The sequence below is a fragment of the Nycticebus coucang genome, chromosome 23, assembly GCF_027406575.1.
Source record: "Nycticebus coucang isolate mNycCou1 chromosome 23, mNycCou1.pri, whole genome shotgun sequence".
Lineage (NCBI taxonomy): Eukaryota > Metazoa > Chordata > Mammalia > Primates > Lorisidae > Nycticebus > Nycticebus coucang.
This window is the reverse complement of record NC_069802.1, coordinates 38,369,551-38,390,244: the sequence shown is the minus strand read 5'-3', so window position 1 is coordinate 38,390,244 and position 20,694 is coordinate 38,369,551.

The window sequence follows — 20,694 nt, the reverse complement described above, 5'->3', positions numbered from 1 at the left end:
AGACATATTTTGACTACAGCATTCAAAAGGAGTCCATTTTTTCATCTTGTGTAAAGAAAAGGAAGAGGAAGTCTTATACCACTGACAAGAAGAACAACCATAAGAGAAAGAAGGGAAGCTGGCGGTCCTGAGTACTTTCAGGTGGAAGAGAATGGCAAAATTAGTTGTCTTTGCTGAGAGTGTCCTTCAGATGAATGTGGTGCTGGCATGTTTATGGCCAGCCCCTTTGATAGACAGTATTGCTTCAGTCAACTAGAAGACAGGTGATTATAAAATGCGTTAATAAAAGACATGTACTAAAAAAAAGTCAAAATAAACTTTTTCAGTACTCTTGACATTCACCAAAGACTTACAGCAATCTATGGAGAGTTGTTTTATCAAGAAAACAGGCAGGGGCGGCGCCTGTAGCTCAGTGAGTAGGGCGCTGGCCCCATATACCGCGGGTGGCGGGTTCAAACCCAGCCCGGGCCAAACTGCAACAAAAAAATAGCCCAGCATTGTGGCAGGTGCCTGTAGTCCCAGCTACTTGGGAGGCTGAGGCAAGAGAATTGCCTAAACCCAGGAGTTGGAGGTTGCTGTGAGCTGTAATGCCACTGCACTCTACTGAGGGTGATAAAGTAAAACTCTGTCTCTAAAAAAAAAAAAAAAGACAGACAAGAAAACAGGCAGACTGAATCTTGATAACAACAGCAAACTTTGTTGTGTTTTAAATTACCCTAGGCCCATCCCCCTACCCCAAGTAGCCTTGAAAATTAACAACCTTAATGGTAAATCCAATAGCTAGGCAGCCAGTGGGTCAAACAGAATAGGGAATGAGCTCTTTCAAAGATTAGTTTGTAGAAAGTCATCATCATTTGACGTAGCTGGTGGTTCCCTGGAAGACCCCACTTGCAAAACTTAACTGTACTTGACTGACTCAGAGCTCACCAGTGTGAAAGGCCTTTCCTCCGGGCCATTGTTGAAAACAATGACAGGTAATTGATGAACTTTGCAGTTGCCCAAGATGGTAGCTAATAGCTGGGGTAAATAATAGGTTAACAAAAAAACATTTAAAAGGCAAAGCTGGGAAATGGGAAGTTCATGGGAGATACAAAAAACTCCAATATAGGCCTGGGAATCTAGAAAGCCACACACATTCCCAGGGCTGTGCACAGGCTCAAGGGAGACCCAAGAAGGCCCTCATGGCTCACCTCTGACTGACCATGAGTTTCTGTGAGGGCTGATGCAGAGCTGTTGGTGCAGACACCCCAATACACAAACACAGAGCCCCAAGACAAAAGGTAGGAGACTTGCTAGTTCTGGACATTTAAGGAAATCTCTGTTCAATTATTAAAATTAAGCTAACTAACTGAGGTGAGACTTAGTGGCCACACATGCCAAAGAATGCAAATTTTACAGAATTAACTCACAAAGAACAATCTTTTCAACAGTCTAGGGAGAACTGGACATCTTCTCCATGCAGAAGAATGAAGTTTGATCCTTACCTCACACCATCTGTGAAAACTAACAGCGGGTCAAAGAGCTAAGTGTAATACTTAAAAGTATAAACTTTTTTTTTTGAAGACAGAGTCTCATTCTGTCCTCCAGCCTCGAAAGCCATGGTATTATAGCTCACAGTAACCTCAGACTCCTGGTCTCAAGAGATCCTCCTGCCTCAGCCAGGACCTGGATCTATAAGCACCACCACACCCAGCTAGTTTTTCTATTTTTAGTAGAGATGTCTTGCTCTTGCTCAGGCTGGTCTCGAACTCCTGAGCTCAAGAGATCCTCCCACCTACGCCTCCCAGAGTGCTGGAACTATAGTTGTGAGCCACCATGCCCACAACTTCTTTGTGTGTGTGTGTGTGTGTGTGTGTGTGTGTGTGGTTTTTGGCCGGGGCTGGGTTTGAACCCGCCACCTCCGGCATATGGGACTGGTGCCCTACTCCTTGAGCCACAGGCACCACCCCAGCCATAAACTTCTTAAAAGAAAACATAAGGCAAAGCTTTACAACTTTGAATTTTGCAATGATTTCTTGGATATGACAAAGCACAGGCAGCAAAAGAAAAAATAGATGAAGTGGACTTTATGAAAATTTAAACCAGGGTGGCGCCTGTGGCTCAAAGGGGTAGGGCACCAGCCCCAATATGCCGGAGGTGGTGAGTTCAAACCCAACCCTGGCCAAAAAAAAAAAAGAAAGAAAAGAAAAGAAAAGAAAATTTAAACCATTGTGTATCAAAAGACAATATCAATAGAACAAATGTCAACTCACAAAATGGAAGAAAATATAGGGTGGCCATAAAATTCCTGTGCAGTTTGAAAATTGCACAGGAACTTTATGGCCACCCTTTATTTGCAATTCATGTATCTGATAAGGGATTAATGTCTGGAATATGCAGAAAACTCCTAAAACTCAACAACAAAAAGACAAAAAACTCAGCCAGGTGTGGTGGCTTGTGCTTATAATCCCAGCATTCTGGGAGGTGAGTAGATTGAGCTCAAGAGTTTGGGACCAGCCAGATCCAGAGCAAGATTCTGTCTCTACTAAAAATACAAACAATAGCAACAACTAAACTAGCCAGGTATTATGGCACACACCTGTAATCTCAGCTACTCGGGAGGCAGGAGGATCACTTGTACCCAAGAGTTTGAGGTTGCTGTGAGCTATGAAGCCACAACACTCTACCCAGAGCAACAGAGTAAGACTCTGTTTCAAAAAAAAAAAAAAAAAAGACAGTATCCCCCAAATTGGTCTAATGTAATTCTAAGATCCAATGTAGTTCTTTTTTTTTTTTTTGTAGAGACAGAGTCTCACTTTATGGCCCTCGGTAGAGTGCCATGGCATCACACAGCTCACAGCAACCTCCAAATCCTGGGCTTAAGCGATTCTCTTGCCTCAGCCTCCCGAGTAGCTGGGACTACAGGCGCCCGCCACAGTGCCCAGCTATTTTTTGGTTGCAGTTCAGCTGGGGCCGGGTTTGAACCCGCCACCCTCGGTATATGGGGCCAGCGCCTTATCAACTGAGCCACAGGCGCCGCCCCCAATGTAGTTCTTATCAAAATTCCAAACGTTTTTCCCAGAAATGGACAGGCTGAGCCTAAAATTTATATGAAATTGTAAGAGGCCCCAGACAGCAAAAACCACATTATGAAAGAACTAAGCTGGAGGACTCACATTTCCCAACTTCAAAAATTACTACAAAGCTGGGCAGTGCCTGTAGCTCAGTGGTTATGGCGCCAGCCACGTACACTGAAGCTGGTGGGTTCAAGCCCGGCCTAAGCCAGCTAAAGCAACAATGGCAACTGCAACAAAAAAAAAGCCAGGCCTTGTGGTGGTCGCTTATAGCCCCAGCTACTTGGGAGGCTGAGGCAAAAGAATCTCTTGGGAGGCTGAGGCAAAAGAATCTCTTAAGCCCAAGAGTTAGGGGTTGCTGTGAGACTCTGTCTCAAAAAAAAAAAAAAAAATTACTACAAAGCTATAAGTAATTGGCTGGGCACCCGTAGTTCAGTGGTTAGGGCGCCACCCACATGCCCTGGGACTGGTGGATTCAAACCTGGCCCAGGCCTGCTAGAACAAAACAAAACAAAACAAAACAAATAGCTGGGTGTTGTGGTGGGCGCCTACAGTCGCAGCTATTAGGGAGGCTGAGGCACAAGAATCATTTGAGCACAAGAGTTTGAGTTCTTATGAGCTGTGACGCCACAGCACTCTACTGAGGGCAACATAGTAAAACTGTCTCAAAAAATAAAAATTAAAAAATTAAAAAAAGCAATAGTGATGAAGACTGTGTGACTTAGGGGCAGGTTCATAGACCATTGAGATAGAACTGAGGGTCCAAAGACTCTTACATTTATGGTCAAATCGTTTCAACAAAGGTGCCAAGATCATTTGCTGGAGGAAAAAACAGCTTCTTAAACAACTGGGGATTCCATTTGCAAAAGGATAATTCTAATTCCTACCTCACACCATATACACAAACTAACTCAAAATTGATCCAGAACTTAGAAGTAAAAACTATCGGTTTTGGCCCAAAGGGTAGTCAGGCATGGCTGAGGGGCTGGCCTCCTGGCTGTTCTTTTTCTGAGACAGGGTCTTGCTCTGTCATCCATAGCGGTGAATGCAACAGCTCACTGCAACTTCAACTCAAGTGATCCTCCTGCCTTGGTCTTCAAAAGTGCTGGGCCCAGAGGTGTTTTCTACCTGACACCCAGGCCCGGAGGGAGAGCACCCCTCTCACACACTCTCTGGGACCCCATCAGGCATTGAAACCCAATTCTGAAATCCACAGGGAAGGCCTGGGGGCAGGAGAGGGCTCTGCAGGGAGAGAGGTCCCCTTGGGCTGTATTTGCACTGCACAGCCCAGAGAAGATGAAGCCCCATGCACAGGCTTCCCAACAATTCTGAGCAGAGGTTTGGACCCAGGTGGGTGGAGGATAGAGAAAGTCCCCACAAGTCACCAAGGTTCGCAGCAATTCCTGCATTTTGCATCCTGGTGTAAAGCCCATCCCTCCTTGTGCACCCAACCTCCAAGCAACCCCCCAGGCTGGTGGCCACAGACCACTGGGGCCCATTTGTAGGGCTCTCATGGGGCAGGGGGTGGGGGTGGTGGCTGAGAGAGGCCTAGAGAGGCCTGAGCCAGAGTCAGAGGTGAGGATTCAGACCAGACCCCTCTGTAGCTTCCTTGTGCATGACCCTGTGTAGGCCGCGCCCTCTTAGGCCTCAGTTTCTCCGGCTGTGGAGTGTGGGGTGGGGCTCACCAGATGGCCTTGGGCTCCTCCAGCCCAGACATGCTTTAGTGCAAAGATAATCCCTCTCCTCATGACCCTACAGGCCAGCCAGGCAGCTCTGCTAAGCAAAGGATCCGTCCAAGCTATTAGTCAGCCCTTAGGGCCTGGCTTTGGCAGCCCCTCGCTGGCTGGCTGGGTTGGTTGTGAATCCTAGGAAGGGGAATTGCAATTTGGGGATCATGCTTTACCTTTCAGGTTTTCTGCTCTTGTTCTACAAAATGCTGGTGGGGGGCGGCGCCTGTGGCTCAGTCGGTAAGGCACCGGCCCAATATACTGAGGGTGGCGGGTTCAAACCGGGCCCCGGCTGAACTGCAACCAAAAAACAGCCGGGCGTTGTGGCCGGTGCCTGTAGTCCCAGCTACTTGGGAGGCTGAGGCAAGAGAATCGCTTAAGCCCAGGAGTTGGAGGTTGCTGTGAGCTGTGTGAGGCCATGGCACTCTACCGAGGGCCATAAAGTGAGACTCTGTCTCTAAAAAAAATAAATAAATAAATGCTGGTGGAGTCCTTAGCTGAAGGGCCTGGGTAGTGGCTGGTAGGTGTCCATTAGGGTGAGGGGCTGAGGAGCCTCTGCCCAGGGTGGCCACATGGGCCTGCAAATGGGTAAAGTTGGAGGTGTTCCCAGGGTGGAGAGGATCTACTTTGGGACAATCCTCTTCTTCCCTAATCTCTTTAACAAACAGACTTGCAGCCTGGATCCTGGGGAGGTAGAGGAGCCTCTGCTCCCCGCCAGCCTCCCCAACCCAGCATTGTCCTCCTGGCTGCAGCCCAGACTCTGGCCCCCAGACTGACTGCCAGCAGCCAGGTGCCTCCAGGCAGGGCCAGCCCAGCCGGGGCCCGCACTGTACAGAGGTGCAGAAGCCCACAGGCTGGCACAGGAGGGAGGCTCCAGGGCACACACAAGTATGACATGCCCCACACCTGACATGCGTGTGCATGGTGTCATGTACACGTCCCACACAGGTGTGCACATGCCCTGCACAGTGTCTGCAGGTGTGCACATGAGCTGCACACTCACAACCTGTGTCCCAGGTGGACCTGCATCTGCTCCTGAAGGTGAGTTGGGTGATGGCACCCGGGTTCTGCAGGTGCTGACCTGCCTTTCTGTCCAGCAGATCAGTGGGTACTAGAGGGCATGGCAGCCCCTGCCCCTCCCCCCACATCCTAGTTACCCATCCCTCTCCCATCCCAGGGCATGCCTGGCCTTCTAAGAGACCCCATCTTGGGTGGGGATAGGGGCAGAAGCAGATAGGGGAGGGGCTGGCATGTTCCTGCCAAGCCGTGTCCCCAGAACCTTCTAGCAGCAATGTGGACCCTTAATGGGGGCCTGTCCCACCCTGGCCTTGAGACAAGTACAAGGACAGTGTCATGGCCATTGCCCATCCCCCACTCCCACCCCTTGGGTGGAGCCCAGAGAGCTCCCAGCTGGAGCCACTGTCCTGTAACCTCATGTGTCCTGTGGCCATGAGCACCAGGCTGGACTTGCTGGCCTTCCCTAAGAAGGCACAGGGGCCGCCCAGGTCTTCGGAGAAGTGCCCAAGTCTGCCCCAGGCCTATCTTGGGGAGGTGGTGCAGCCTCCTGGGTAGCACTGCACCCTGTCCCTGGGGCTCCCCTCCTCTGCACAGCTCCCTGCCCCCCTACCTTCCCCACAGCCAGCCAAGCAGGGCCAGATCGCGGAGCTGGGAAGGGAGGGCGCCGGAAGTGGTGGTGGGGAGGCCTCCTCCCTCTTCTGGGGACCTACTTCCCATCTGGGAAAATATGGGCAGGCCTTTCCACGGGTGACTGGGAATGTAGGTCAGCCCTCGCTCACCGGCCGCCAGAGCCGCGGAGGGAAACATCCAGCCCAGGGGTGTGGGCGCCCTGGACACAGCCCAGCCCTCCGCCTATGACCCGGTTCCCACTGCGATCCTGGGTTGAGACCAGACAGCGTGTGGTCAGGGCAAACAAAGCATATCCTTTCACTGCTGGCCCCTGGCAGCCCCTGCCCCTCAGACAGGGAAGCCCACAGCCACTGGCCAGCCCATCCAACTCACCCTGAACCCCCAGCCTGCCCCCGCAACCCACCCTGATGCCTCAGCCGTAGGCACCCCACCCCCCAGCCTGCTCCTTTGCCTCCTGACACTGCCCCTCCCTGCCATGGTGGCAGTCCAACTTGCCCTCCCAAGAGGGCTATATGGGCCTCAGCCCTGGAATTATGGCCCCTGAGGGGGCACCCCACAACATGCAGCCCACGGAGAGATTGAGAGTAGCAGTCGCCCTACCCCACTAGCCTCCAAACTTGAGTGGGACTCAGAACCCAAGCAGCAGAGGAGGCTGGCCAGAGGCCTCAATGGGACAGAACCTCCAGATAGGACCCCAAACACTGCATCTTGACCAACTCTACTGCCAGGGTACTTAGAAAACAATTATCTCAGAAATTATTTTAGACTTAAGAAAAGTTGCAGAATATTAACAGTCACTATTCCCTGATTCACTTCCCCAGTCTCAGTTCCCGGTTGTCTCAAATTAAGCTTATTTTATTCTTTTGCGTTCCTCATCTCTCAGCTGTTTATAATAGAGAATCACTTAGCGCCTCTAACAACTTACTAGCAGAGTCCTGTGTGCCTCTCTCAATGCCCCCTTAGATTCCTCCAGTGTTAACACTTATCCCTAAGGTAGGGTCAAAACCAGCTCTTAACACTGGTGCCACGTTACTAAGGAAGCTCAGGCCGCATTCCAGTGTCAGCAGTTCTCCCATAATGACCTTTTCTGGGGCTCATCACCCCGCTCCTGTCCAGGATAGTCCTTGGGCTTTGCTAGCGTGTTGTGACCTTGAGGGTTGGGTGTGGCAAGGCTTTACTGAGGCTAGAGTTTGCTGTTTACTCACAGTTGGAATGAGGAGGGACACTGGTCCTCAGGTATCACATCAGAGGCCACCATGTGGCTGTGTCTGCTCTCAACAGGCCTGGGAGATGGGGGGATAGACACCCAGTCCCACCCCCACTTCAGGGGCCACCCCCTCTGTGGGGGAGGGGTGGGCCTGGGACAGCGCTTGGCCATAGCGCCTCATCACCCTTCAACTCAGGGCTGGGCTGGAGTTGTTGGGAAGGCGTAGCCTTCTCTAACTTTCCTTCCTGGGCTCACTCAGAGGGGCCTCACATTCCTGTCAGAGGGACCAGGAGCGAGGCCGGCTCCTTAGCTTCTTCAGTCATGGCTGGGTGACTCAGGGGCCCTCCATCCAACAGCACAGGGGGCTGCCACTCTGTGGGGACTCTCAAGCTCTCACACCGTTCAGCTGTGAAAGTCACTGGAGGCCCCCAGCTGATATATCCAAGGCCCCTGAGCCAGAGAATGCGCAGAGGGCTGAGTGAGCAATGCCCAGAAGGGCTGAACAGAACGGCCTGTGGTCTGTGGAACCCTGTGCTGGGGTGTGGCCAGGACAAAGGAGAGGGCTATGTGCTTGCTGGCAGGAAGAGCATGTGACTTTCAGGAGGCCTGGAGTTCTCTGCTGCACCCCAGAAGGCAGGGGACAGTGAAGTGTCATCCATGGATTGTGGGGGGAAGACTCCATCCCGGCAGCCCCGGCCAGCCCAGAAATGCCACCACTGAGCACAAAAGCAGACACGAGGGCATACGCTGTCCATGTACTCTGTCCAGCAAAAACAATCAACTGACCACAACCAAAACAGCAGCAATGAGGCAGACACCAAGATGAGCTGAGTGGAGCCTCGTAACCAGCACAATAGATGGGCAGATGGTTGCAGGGGACAGCCTGGCTGTAAGTCATAACCCTCCACACCAAACACAGGGACTAAACGTGTAAGGCCAACACGAGGGACCTGAGGAGCACACAGCCACAGGGGCTGTGCCTCTTCACAGGTGTTGTGGTGGCAGCAGAGAAATGCAGACCAATCATTTGGATGTCTATCTTCATGTTCCTCGCAGAGAAAATACTATACTTCTTATAAATAAACCTATGCCTATACTGGCTTCAAAGAAAATCTCTATGAACTAAAAAGTAGATTAATTAAAATGATTTTATTATAAACCAACAAAATGTAAAATAAATAACAAAAAGTGCCACCCTTTTCCCTCAAAACTTAAGCACTCCGAAACCAAGGAATGCATTCCCGGGGACCCTCAGATAAGCAGGAAATCCAGTCTGCACGTGGCTCTTGGAAAGCCACGAGAACATAGATGTCCAACCAGCACTGGGCTCAGCTGCCCCTGTTATTTTCATGGGGAAGAATAAAATGAGGATTTGTACTCATCTTAAGAAAGTAGAATGAGGGCAGTGTCTGTGGCTCAGGGAGTAGAGCACCGACCCCATATACCAAGGGTGGCGGGTTCAAACCTAGCCCCGGCCAAACTTATAACAAAAAATAGCTGGGCAACGTGGCAGGCGCCTGTAGTCCCAGCTGCTCAGGAGGCTAAGGCAAGAGAATTGCGTAAGCCCAGGAGTTGGAGGTTGCTGTGAGCTGTGAGGTACAGTTAGACTCTGTCTCTACAGAAAAAAAAAAATAATAATAATAAATAAAAAAAAAAAAAGAAAATAGAGGACAGCACCTGTGGCTCAGTTGGTAGGGCACCGGCCCCATATACCGAGGGTGGTGGGTTCAAACCCGGCCCCGGCTGAACTGCAACCAAAAAATGGCTGGATGTTGTGGCGGGCGCCTGTAGTCCCAGCTACTTGGGAGGCTGCGGCAGGAGAATCGCTTAAGCCCAGGAGTTGGAGGTTGCTGTGAGCTGTGTGATGCCATGGCACTCTACCGAGGGCCATAAAGTGAGACTCTGTCTCTACAAAAAAAAAGAAAATAGAATGAAAGCAAGAAAATATGGTTTAAGAAATAGAGAATTATGAAGATAAAGCTAGAAAATAATGAAGGAGAAAACAAATAAGTAAAATTGGTTGTTTCTTCTAAAATAAATAAAACAGAAAGGAGGAACTCTCCTTAGAATTTGTGTACATTGAAATTTAGAAACCTACAAATGATTAGAAATAAGAAAGGAGACCCCAGTAAGGAAGGAACTAGACGATGGTACCACACTACAACTCAATAGTCTGGGCAGCCATTTGGATCCTGAAGCAAACCAGCAATTTCCTAGTGGACATAAAATGCCAAAATAGGGCGGCGCCTGTGGCTCAAAGGGATAGGGTGCCAGTCCCATATGCTGGAGGTGGTGGGTTCAAACCCAGCCTCGCCAAAAACCACAAAAAAAAAAAAATGCCAAAATAACTTCATGTGAGGGGAAACAAGAGCAAGTGGTTAAAGAAATTGAAAAGATAGGGCAGCACCTGTGGCTCAACGGAGTAAGGCACTAGCCCCATATGCTGGAGGTGGTGGGTTCAAACCCAGCCCCGGCCAAAAACTGCAAAAAAAGAAAGAAGAAAAAAAAGAAAAGATAATTGAAATTGAACAAATGAAGGAAAGCACCATGGACAGATGTTCACACTGAGTATGATCTAATTTTAAGCTGGGGAAAAAAAGTCATTTCAGGGTAATTTCAACCTTTCTAAGACATAAAAATATGGAACACTCTGTAATTCATCTCATGAAGCCTATATAATTTAATACAAAAACCTGATGTAGAGCCAACAAAACTATAAACAAATACCACTTTTACATGAAAATGAAAAACCAAACCCTAAATAATTTAGACAGTAGCAAATAGAACCCAATAAAATACCTGCAGAATTATATATTATGAGCAAGTAGATGGGCAGACTTGATGACTTGACAGAGACTGTGTGGGGGGTGCAGAACGTGGTACTGTAATGCACAGCTCCCATCAGCGCATGGAGGGACTCGGAAGCTTGCTACTCTCCCAGGTGGAGGCCAGATGGCTGGGCTTTGGGGCCAGGTTGCTTCCACTTCACTTCTCCTCCAGCTTTCAGGGGCATCCTTCCTGGCGACAGGTGAGCCAGCTACAGAAACGCCAAATCCAGCCCTCAAGAGGGGCCAACGCTGGAGAAGCAGGTGCCATGTTTCCTCAGGCCACTTGCTCCACGTGCCTTCTGGTGGTTGTCACTTCCCTGGCTGGGACACCATCTCGCCTCATATGTGAAGAGGGCCTAAACCTGGGAAGCACCCATCTTCCCACAACAGCAAGAAAGATGGGGTTCGACTGGAGAGGAGCTGTGAACTGGTCATATCAGAGCTGGGCAGAGACTCCAAGTTCTTGGGAGTACTGGGCCCTGCAGGTGCTTGTTACCCTGACAATGTTCACTTTAGGTAGAATCCCAGACTTCAGATGTGATGAAATAACCTTAAAGTTACCTTGGAAGAATTAAGTGCATAGCATATGAAAAGTAAAGGTCAGCCTGAGCCCTGGTTCCAATCCCAGTGACTCAGCTGCCCTGTGCCTCAGTGTCCACTTCTTGGTGGGAGTTACCTGGACTCTGTGCTGGCTTCAACTGTCGTCTTCTTTCCAGGATCACAACATACTCGGCACCAGTGAGGTCCAACTTGTGTGCTGCTGATAGGGATTATAAATTGCCCTGTGCCACAGATCAGAATCCAGAGCCCCGAGGAGCTTATGAATGTCAAGGCTGGAATTCAAAGTCGGAGGGGAGCTGGTCGGAAGTGAGCAGAGCTGGAGGGGCCTGGGAGCTGTGTGGTCCAGGAGGGCCCAGCCACAGAGCCCAGAAGGCCAAGGGCCCTGAGAGAAGCTGAAAGCAGGGGTGGGGTGGGGTGTGTGTGTGTGCAGCACCCCGAGGACCCACCATCCCGCTCCCAGCTCTCCTTTGGTGAGTGGAACCGACCTGCCAGGGACATGTAAACCATGAGCGCTGGGAACTTGGTTTTGTGTCAGCTGCGCCTGCCAGGGCTGAGCTGCTGCCTCCTTGGTCAAGGGCCGGTGGGCCACTACTGCCAGGGGACACCTCCAGGCAGGGGCAGATGGGGAGGGGTGCCCTGGCAGGCTCTTTGCTCCCTCTTGTGTCTGCCTTTGTGGCGACCTTGTTAGATACCCTCAGCTCCCCCCAAGACACAGGCATGGACACCTCCCTGACCACTGATCTCAGCCCCAGGTGCTTCTGCCCTGGGCTGAGGTGTCCCAGCTCTTTCTTGGTCCTGCTGGTCACAATTGTTAAGTCTGATATTGGATGGTTCTGATCCCTCCTGCGTGACCCGTCCCAGTCCCACCCGCCACCCCCCTACCCCTGCTTGAGGTCTGCCTGGGAGGCTACGTGGACCCCCTACCTCCCACAGTGGCTGGACCCAGGCTGCACTGGACCCACATGCAAACACCCACACTACCGCATCAGGGTGCGGCCAGTGGACAAAGTGTGGGGCTCCTGCCCCGCAAAGTCAGCACCCACTAAAGTGGGGACAGCAGGCTCAGCCATCTCCTCTGCCAACTGTCTGGGACAGCCTAGACGTGGGTGCTGGAACTCTGCTCACCACAGCCACCTCTTTCCCCTGTCACAGTGCACAGCTGGACAGAGCACCCCTTCCTCCAGCTGTGCAAGGGGCCCACTTCCTCCTGGTGAGGCCCAGCCTGGACCATGTCAGAAACAGCCCAGAACATACAGGAGAGGCCCTGAGAGAGAAGGTGGTGACAGGACGAAGGGTGGAAGGGCGACACCGTCCCCAGGGAGGCTGTGCCCACAGGGTCTGCCTCCTGGGACCTGCCAGCTTCACTGAAGAAACAGCTTTACTGAGATGTAATGCACATGTGTACAGCTCACAGGTTTTTAGTACATTCACAAGGTCGTGCAATCATCACCCCTGTCTCATTCCAGAACATTCTCATCACCCCCAAAAGAAATTCATGTCCTGGGCGGCGCCTGTGGCTCAAAGAAGTAGAGTGCTGGCCCCATATGCCAGAGGTGGAGGGTTCAAACCTGGCCCCGGCCAAAAAAAAAGAAATTCATGTCCTTCCATAGTTAGTCCCTGCTGTGGTTTATGTAAACAGGTCTCAGACCATTGGTACCGCCATAATCTATAAACAGAAGGGTGTGGCTCCCTGCCCAGGGGCTGGACGTCTGTGGTCCTGGTAGGCTCCGGTCTGTGAGACCAAACTCCCCTCTTCGAAGATGCCCATCCCACAGCAGACGGCAGGAGCGGACCAGCCCCACAGCCTTTCACAGTGACAATCCCTTCATGGTTCTCTATAGCCCCCACCCACATGCTGCCTTGGGGACTGAGTTCCTGTGTGAGTCTGGGGGGACAGGAGCATTCAAACCACAGCACTGTGGCCGGCCTCCCAAAGGCAGTCAGTCTCACTGACAAAACACATCTGTCCACTCCGCAGCCCCAAGGTGTCCCCTCAGCCCGGAACCTCCTCTGAAGTCCAAAGTCCAGTGTCATCTGAATCAGACAGCCTGAGACAGGGCAGCCTCCGCTTCAAGGTGAAGCCCCCTCCAGCCACGCACTTCTGGGATGCAGTGATGCACAGGCTAGGCTGACAATCCCGTTCAGAAAGGGGGAACAGGGCAGAAAGGAAGGAGCAACTGGATGCGTCCCAGGGGTGGAGGGTCATCTTCTCTGACCCCAAGTCACACCACTGGCACTGGGTGGGGGAAGCACCTACCTCCGGCTCTGCTGGGTGCAGCCCACCAGCAGCTCTTGCAGTTGGTCTTGCCTGCAGACTGGGGACTTCAGGCGGTGGGGGCACGGGGGGCGCTGAGGTTCTGCAGTTCTGGGGCTGTTGGTGGCATCCTTTGGGACCTGGGTGGAGGTCACATGGCCCTGAACTTGTGTGCTCTGAGTTTGCAGAATTGGCACCTCGTGGATACCATCATAGCTCATGCTCGTGGCCTCTGGAGCCACAGGTCAAGCAGCACCTGGGCCTGCCTGACCTCTGGGCGAGGGGTGGGAGGGTGGCCAAATGGTGCTGGGAGCCCTGAAGTCCCAATGGGGCCCCAGGAGCCATCCCCTGAACTGAGGGAACTGCCGGGCACTTTGCCCTCCTCCTTCTTCGAGGCGAGGAGGCCACAGCAAGATGACAGTGCCTTGATGTGGGACGCCTGCCCACAGCACTGTGAGCTGGGGGTGTCCGCTGCTTATACTAATGTGAAGTCCCCAGTCCACAGCAAGACTCTCCCCGTCCCCCACCCCTGACCTGGTGCATCTGACTTCTGTGACTCACATGTTTTCAAGGCTTGTGTGCTTTGAGGTGGGAGTCAGAACTTTATTCCTCTTTATGAATGAATAATGTTCCATTGTACAGTGGACCACTATTTGTCTATTTGTTTATCTATACTTTCTGGACACACGGTTTTGATTCTCTTGGGCATTACCTGGGTTTCAGCTGTGGTGACTCTGTCCCCCCTGGTGAAGACCCGCTGCTCTGCCCCGAGCCCAGGCAGTTCCCACCAGCAGTGCCCACCTGTTTTCCACCCCACCCGTCCTGGTGGTGTGAAGTGCTATCTCACTATGGCTCCAATTCCCATTTCTCTGATGGCTGATGAGATCTAGAACCCCAACAGCATTGGCCTGTTCTGCAAATTCTTTGAAACAATGTCTGTTTAAATCCTTTGCCCATTTTTAAACTTGGTTGCTCATCTTTTCATTGTTGAGCTGTGAGAGTTTTTTGGTTTTTACTGCCTTGCCTACAGGTTACACACATCACTTCTGCTCACTGTCATTGGCCGGAACATCCACGTGACCTAACCCTAACCACGTGAGAGGGTGCCTGGCGTGTTGATGGATGTCGCCTGCCTCTGCCACAGCATCTATAGGACACAGACCTCAGGGTAGGTGGCCTGATACATTTACTCTCTGTCCACACCCCGGCACCACACAGGGTGACCAGCGGTGGCCTGTTAGGGTATGTCGCGATCTAGTAGAAATAATTTGCCTTATTGCTCTTTTATTCCAGAATTTCCCTAGTTATGGGCAGTCCACTGGCCCTGCCGTGTCATCAGGCCGGCTGGGGTGGGCAGGTGCTGTGGCAGGGACCCAGGGCACCACCCGAAACTTATCCCTGGATGGTCTCTTCAAGAATTCAGGGGGTCCCCTGTGGGAAGGTTGGATGTGTCCAGTGGAAGGCAGTGGGGGGAAGCCCTTGGAAGAGAAGGGGCTTCTTTTAGCTGAGTGTGGTGCTGGCTGGGGGTGGGGAGAGGGCCCCAAGCCTCCTCAAGGGGGAATAGGCCTTGCCTGGGGGGCCTTTTCTGGGGGGGGGTAGAGAAGTGGGGCGTCCTGCAGAAGGACCAGGCTTTGAGCATCCAGCCAGGAGCACAGAGCAAGCCCAAGCTGGACCGTGGGCGTGAAGTGGGTATGAGAGCAGGAGGCGCTGGCCACCAGCAGACAGGTGAGGGGTGAGCAGGTGTGAGGGAGGGTGTGGGCAGATATGGGCAGTTAAGGGCAGGTGTGGAACAGGTGTGGTGGCAAGTATGGGCAGGTATGGGCAGGTAGGAGCTGACACTGGCAACACCAGCGCACAGGGGAGCGTGAAGGAAGGGCACAGGGTGCAGTGGGAAGCAGCTGGCTGGGACCAGGATAAGTTTGTCTCTGGGCGATTTTGGATCCTGCTATGCTGAGAACTCACCATTCCTACGGGAAGCTGACTTCAGCTGCCCAAGCGGTGACCAGAGTCCTGGGGCTGTGTTTTAGTTCTGCACTGTGGGCCACAGCAAGACCCAGGGGTGGGTGTGTGACCCCTGTGCAGATGGGTTGTGTGACTTCCCACCGCCCAGTTGGGTTTCCCTGGGAGTGGTGTGACCTCCCACCACTCAGGCCAGGGTCTGTGGAATGGTGTGACCTCCCACCGCTCACGTGGAGGCTCTGGGGATGGTGTGACCAAAGTGGAATGGAAGCTCTCTGTCCCACCTGCCCCAGCATCCTCCCTAAGTGGGCTCGGCCTGGCCCTCCCTGGCCTGCCCCACTTCCTCACCCAGTCTGCGGCCCCGACACACTCTAGCCCAGCCCTGTGCAGCAGGTGCACAAAGGCCAGGCACACCAGCGCAGGCAGAGCAGGAAGGGCTCTGTGCGGGGGGTGTGTCTGTGTCTCTCCCCGTGTGAGTGCATTGTGTGTGCCTTTACCCTGTTTCCCCGAAAATAAGACAGTGTCTTATTTTAAGGTGTGCTCCCAAAGATGTGCTAGGTCTTATTTTCAGGGGACGTCTTATCTTTCCTGTAAGTAGGTCTTATTTTCAGGGGATGTCTTATTTTTGGGGAAACGGGGTATGTATGTTTGTGAGTGTAGAGGTGGGTGTATGCTTGTGTGCTCGTGTGAGTGTGTGTTTGCATCTGTGTATGTGTGGGAGGGGGGTGTTTGTTGGGGTGTGAGTTTTTGTTTGTACATATGTGTCTGTGTGTGCACACATGGGGGGGCATGTGTGCCTGCGTTTGTGTGTGTGCACATCTGCTCATGTGTTTGAGGATACGTGCAATTGTAGGTTTGTGTCTCAGTGTTTCTGTGTGCATGTGACTTGTGTGTATGTACGTACATGTCTGTGGGAGGGTGTATGTGCATGCATTTGTGTATCTGAGTGTGTGTGTTTGTGTGTATGTGAGTGTGTGTGTCTGAGTGTGTGTGCACATGTTGGTGTCTGGCTGTGGCTGTGGGAGGGGACCCTTCTGCAGTGGACACTGCCCTCCCCCATGTCCTAGAGTTGTGACTAGAGGTGGCTGAGGGGCACCTGTTGGGTGGAGCCTTCACCCTCTCTGTGTGGACCCTACCTGCCAAAGTCCCACACAGGCCTGTCCCAAGCCTGGGGTTGGTCGGGCTTGGGTCAGTCGAAGACTGGGTTCTTCTGCACTGACCTAGGCTGGTCTGGGGGCCAGGGGCAGGATAGAAGACAGATGGACCCCAGGCCATGCAGCTCAGGGTGAGGGGAGGCCCAGGCGGTTGGGGGGCGGGTACCAGGGCCTGGTATCCCTGAGACAGCTGGGCTTTCTATGCCAAGGTGCCAGAAACAAAGCATCTGGCCATTCAGAGCAGGTCCCTGAGCCTGGGACTCAGAACACTTAGCTCTTTTGCTCCACCATTTGCTGCACCACCATGATGGGTCTGTGACATGTTAAAACCCCCCATGCTCACACTTCAAGGGGGCCACAGCACCCTCGACCACTGAAGAGGGACAGAAGCCAGAGGATTATGGGTGTGGGGTCTATAGGACTCCTGTACCCCTGAGGAATGGGCTACCTTGGGCAGTGCACCTTCCCCCTCACTGGCCAGGAGTGGGGTGACAGCATGACCCCCTGGGGCCTTGGCTCACTGCTCTCTAGGGCTGGGCGTGAAGGCCATAGGGACCCAGCCATGGAGTGCGAAGACAGGTCTTCCCAGTGGGAGCAATGTGCCCTTACCCTGTGCTCAGCCCAGCCCTGGAACTGAGTCTGTCCCCCCTGTCCCCCAGATGGCTATGGGACCAGCAGTGGTATGAGTGTCAACACCAGGCCCTCAACGGTCTCTGACCCTGTTGATTTTGGAGTGTTTCCCTCCATGGGAAAGTTCAGTTTCTGGATCCAACTTAGGGCCGTGTGGATCTCAGCTGGTTTGGCGGGAAGGCCATCAGCAGTGAGGTGAATGCTGCCCTCCCTTCCTGCCCACCTGTGAATGCCTGGCCTCTCCCTCGGGCCAGCCCTCGCTCCAGCCCATGGACCCACCTAAGCCAGGACCTCAGATTCCGGGAGTGTGGGCTCCGTGGCCAGCACACGTGGGGCATTCCTCCTGTGAACGGACCGTCATGCCTTAAGCCCAGGCCAGGGGCAGACCCAGGTGGTGTCCAACATGCCTCTCCTGGGCTGCCACGCCCCGGCCTCACCAGCAACCCACTTATCATGTCCCCCAGAATCTCAGGGCACTTGCTGACAGTCAGCGGTCAGACACGCCTCACCCTGGCCATCCAGGGCCAGAGCCCGATGCTGAGTGTGCCTGTGACTGACCAGGGAGCAGCAGGGAGGAGCCTGCACTGCACGCCTGGGCTCCTTATGTACAAGGAGCCCTCTCACTTCCTTCAGAAAAAGGCCAGTCCGCGGAGATGCAAACTCCCATGTAGCGGGGTGCACACTGGCCCCAGGACACACAGCAAGTCTGTGCCCTGACAGTGTCCCCGACAGTGATCCCTGGACCCACGGGCACCAAGCAGGAGCCATGAGTGGTAGCAGGAAAACTGCCCAGCACCCACCCATGATAGAGGCAGGGCCCAGAGGTAGCAGAGCCCTACTCTCTGCAGCCTGTGCTGCCCACTGAGGTGTTCTATACTCTGTGTGTGACGCCCTCTGGCTGCTGCCGGAAAACTGGGGGCTGGCAGTGGCTGTAGCCGTCCAGGTGAGTGGGCAGGGAACAGGGGTGGATTTACTAGGCATTGGCACTTAGAGGGATCAACCCCTCCTGCCCAGGCCGCCAATGGGGCCATGGGGCTCAGTGCCAGGGAGAAGTTTTCTTCCAGGCACTGGGCTCACAGCCCAGCAGCCAGATGGCTTTCTCTGCCGCGGGAATCTACAGCTGGCCTCCTCTCGAGTCTTCTCTTATGTTGTTTTTTGCTGGAAAATCTATCCTGCAAGTTTAGTGAGGGACTGGCCAAGAGGAGCTGGGCGGGGGTGGCGGGTGATCCTGGCCTCCTCGGGGCCTGCTGGGTCCCCACTGGGGAAGCAGCCAGCCTGGGGTGGGGGTGGGGGATATGGCTCTGGCCCCAGCCCTGCCAGAGGGAGGCCTGTGGGAGGCCACAGCTCAGTCAGTCCCTGGCCAGGGGAGGACACCTGGGGCAAAACAGTGGCCCCAGGGTGGCCTGCCCCCTTCACTCCTGTTCCAGGGGCTCTGTGGTGACCACAGCATCCAAGCGTGGCTGGAGGGTGTGCCTTGCTGTCCAGTTGCTTCCATCATCACTGTCAACCTCTCTTGAAGAGCCCCTGGCTGTGGGATGTGCACAACTCAAGGAATTTGCCTTTTGGTTTGTTTTTACTGTTTTTTTCAGTAGCTACTCTTGTGCACACCAGCTCTCTTATTCCCACTGAAGGATGCAGGGATGGACTTGTGGGCCTCTCCATCCCAGCCAGGCCTCAAGTCCAGCCCCCAACATGTACTCACATCCTCCATGCACCAGCCAGCACTCCCTGCCCATCCCACGTCAGAAGCAGACTTTTTACTATGCTTGCTTTTTAACACGCCTTAGTTTTATAAGCCCAAATGCATAGATCTTTGTTACTCTATATAAATTTGGGGATAAAATTGCTGGATTTGTCAAGAATAAACTGCTGGAATTCTCACTGGTATTGCAATGAACTTCTACAATGGGAGAAATGAGGGTTACAATGTAGACACCCACCAGGAGTCTGTCTTGGCAACCCTGGCCCTATTGGGAGCTCAGAGAGGCCTGCTACTCCCTAGCTGACCCCTGAACCAGCTGTTGGGCTGTGCAGCATGTGCTGATCCATCTTGCCTCAGGCTCGGAAGGGGCACAGGGCAGGGTACCCAGGGTTTGGGAGGAGGCTGGTCACAGCAATTTGTAGCTGCCAGCTAGGGCTTGGGTGAGGCGACCTTGCCAGGCCTCTGACCTGTACCAGGGATGTGCTGACATTGCTGGGTTTCCTATACATTCGACAACACTCAAATCTCTTGTCCTTTCTCATCTGTGCACCTAGACCACATCCTCTGGTGCAGCATCAGACTCTGGGAGACAACTTCAGACACCCATTTCATGGAGTGGACTGAGGTTGAGCAGGGCCAGCCTCTGCCCCACCCAAGCACTCTCCAAGGCCCTGCCCGTGGGCACACCTTCCCCCTGGAACAGCCCTGCCCTTGACGGTGGGGGAGAGGACCATCAACACACAGTCCTGTTTTTTTTTTTTTTTTTGTAGAGACAGTCTCACTTTATGGCCCTGGGTAGAGTGCCGTGGCATCACACAGCTCACAGCAACCTCCAACTCCCAGGCTTAAGCGATTCTCTTGCCTCAGCCTCCCGAGTAGCTGGGACCACAGGCGCCCGCCACAACGCCCGGCTATTTTTTTTTTTTTTGGTTGCAGTTCAGCCGGGGCCGGGTTTGAACCCTCCACCCTCGGTATATGGGGCCGGCGCCCCACCGACTGAGCCACAGGCGCAGCCCCACAGTCCTGTTTTTTATCCTTACATCTGGGATTATAGCCACACTTTGGCTGTTGGGCTTCCAGGCTGCCTGTCTCAGGAAAGTAAATGTGAGGCTCTGGAACTGTGTCTAGAAAAGGAGAGAGGCTGCCCAATCCCCAACCTGAGGCCAGCCCATCTCTGGGCCTTAGGCCAGAGGTCAGGGCAGCAAGTCAGCTCTTCCCCAGGCCCCTCCAGGGCCACCCTTCTAGCCTGAGACCCAAGTCCCCTCTCACACCAAGGAGCCAGCAAGGCCAAAGCTGAGTCAGGACCAGTGTTGAGATCTGAGGGGCAGCACCCACCTGTAGGGGGCAGAGGCACTGGCCATTCTGAGCCTGCCTTGAGCTGGGGTAGGGGCCCAAGCCAGGTGGGTTGGGGCTCTGAGGAGAGCATCCTGCCAGAGGCATCAGCCCATCCTGCCTCTGCTCCAGACCAAGGTGGGGCTGACAACCTGAGAGGCTGGCATTGCATCCGTCACCCTGAGGAGGGGTCTCAGGTCCCCTTGCCACCCAAAGGGCCACCCGGTGCCTATCTGTGCCATCTGGAAACTCTCCAGGGGTGTCCACATGGAAACATTTCCATTTAGGATTTGGTATCAAAGTTCATGTTATCTTATAAAATCCTATCTTATCAGTGTTTTTCTAGTTACGTTAAGATACATATAAATCTGTTCAGCCTTCATTCTTTGTTAAATATTTATGTTTAACACTTTAAGTTTTCCTCTAAGTTTCAGGTCAAAAGTTCATTGTGGGGCTGTTGTGAGGACCCATGTGGCCCAGAACAGCCAGGGCTCTGCCCACCCACAGCGAGCCCTGCATGTCCGACCAGCTTGCTGTCCCACCCTGCCCATCTGCAACGTCCACAACGCGGAATGGCCACTTCCTAAGTGTCCTGAGTCCTGGGGGGGGGGGGAATAAAGAAAAACAGGGCCCCACCGTG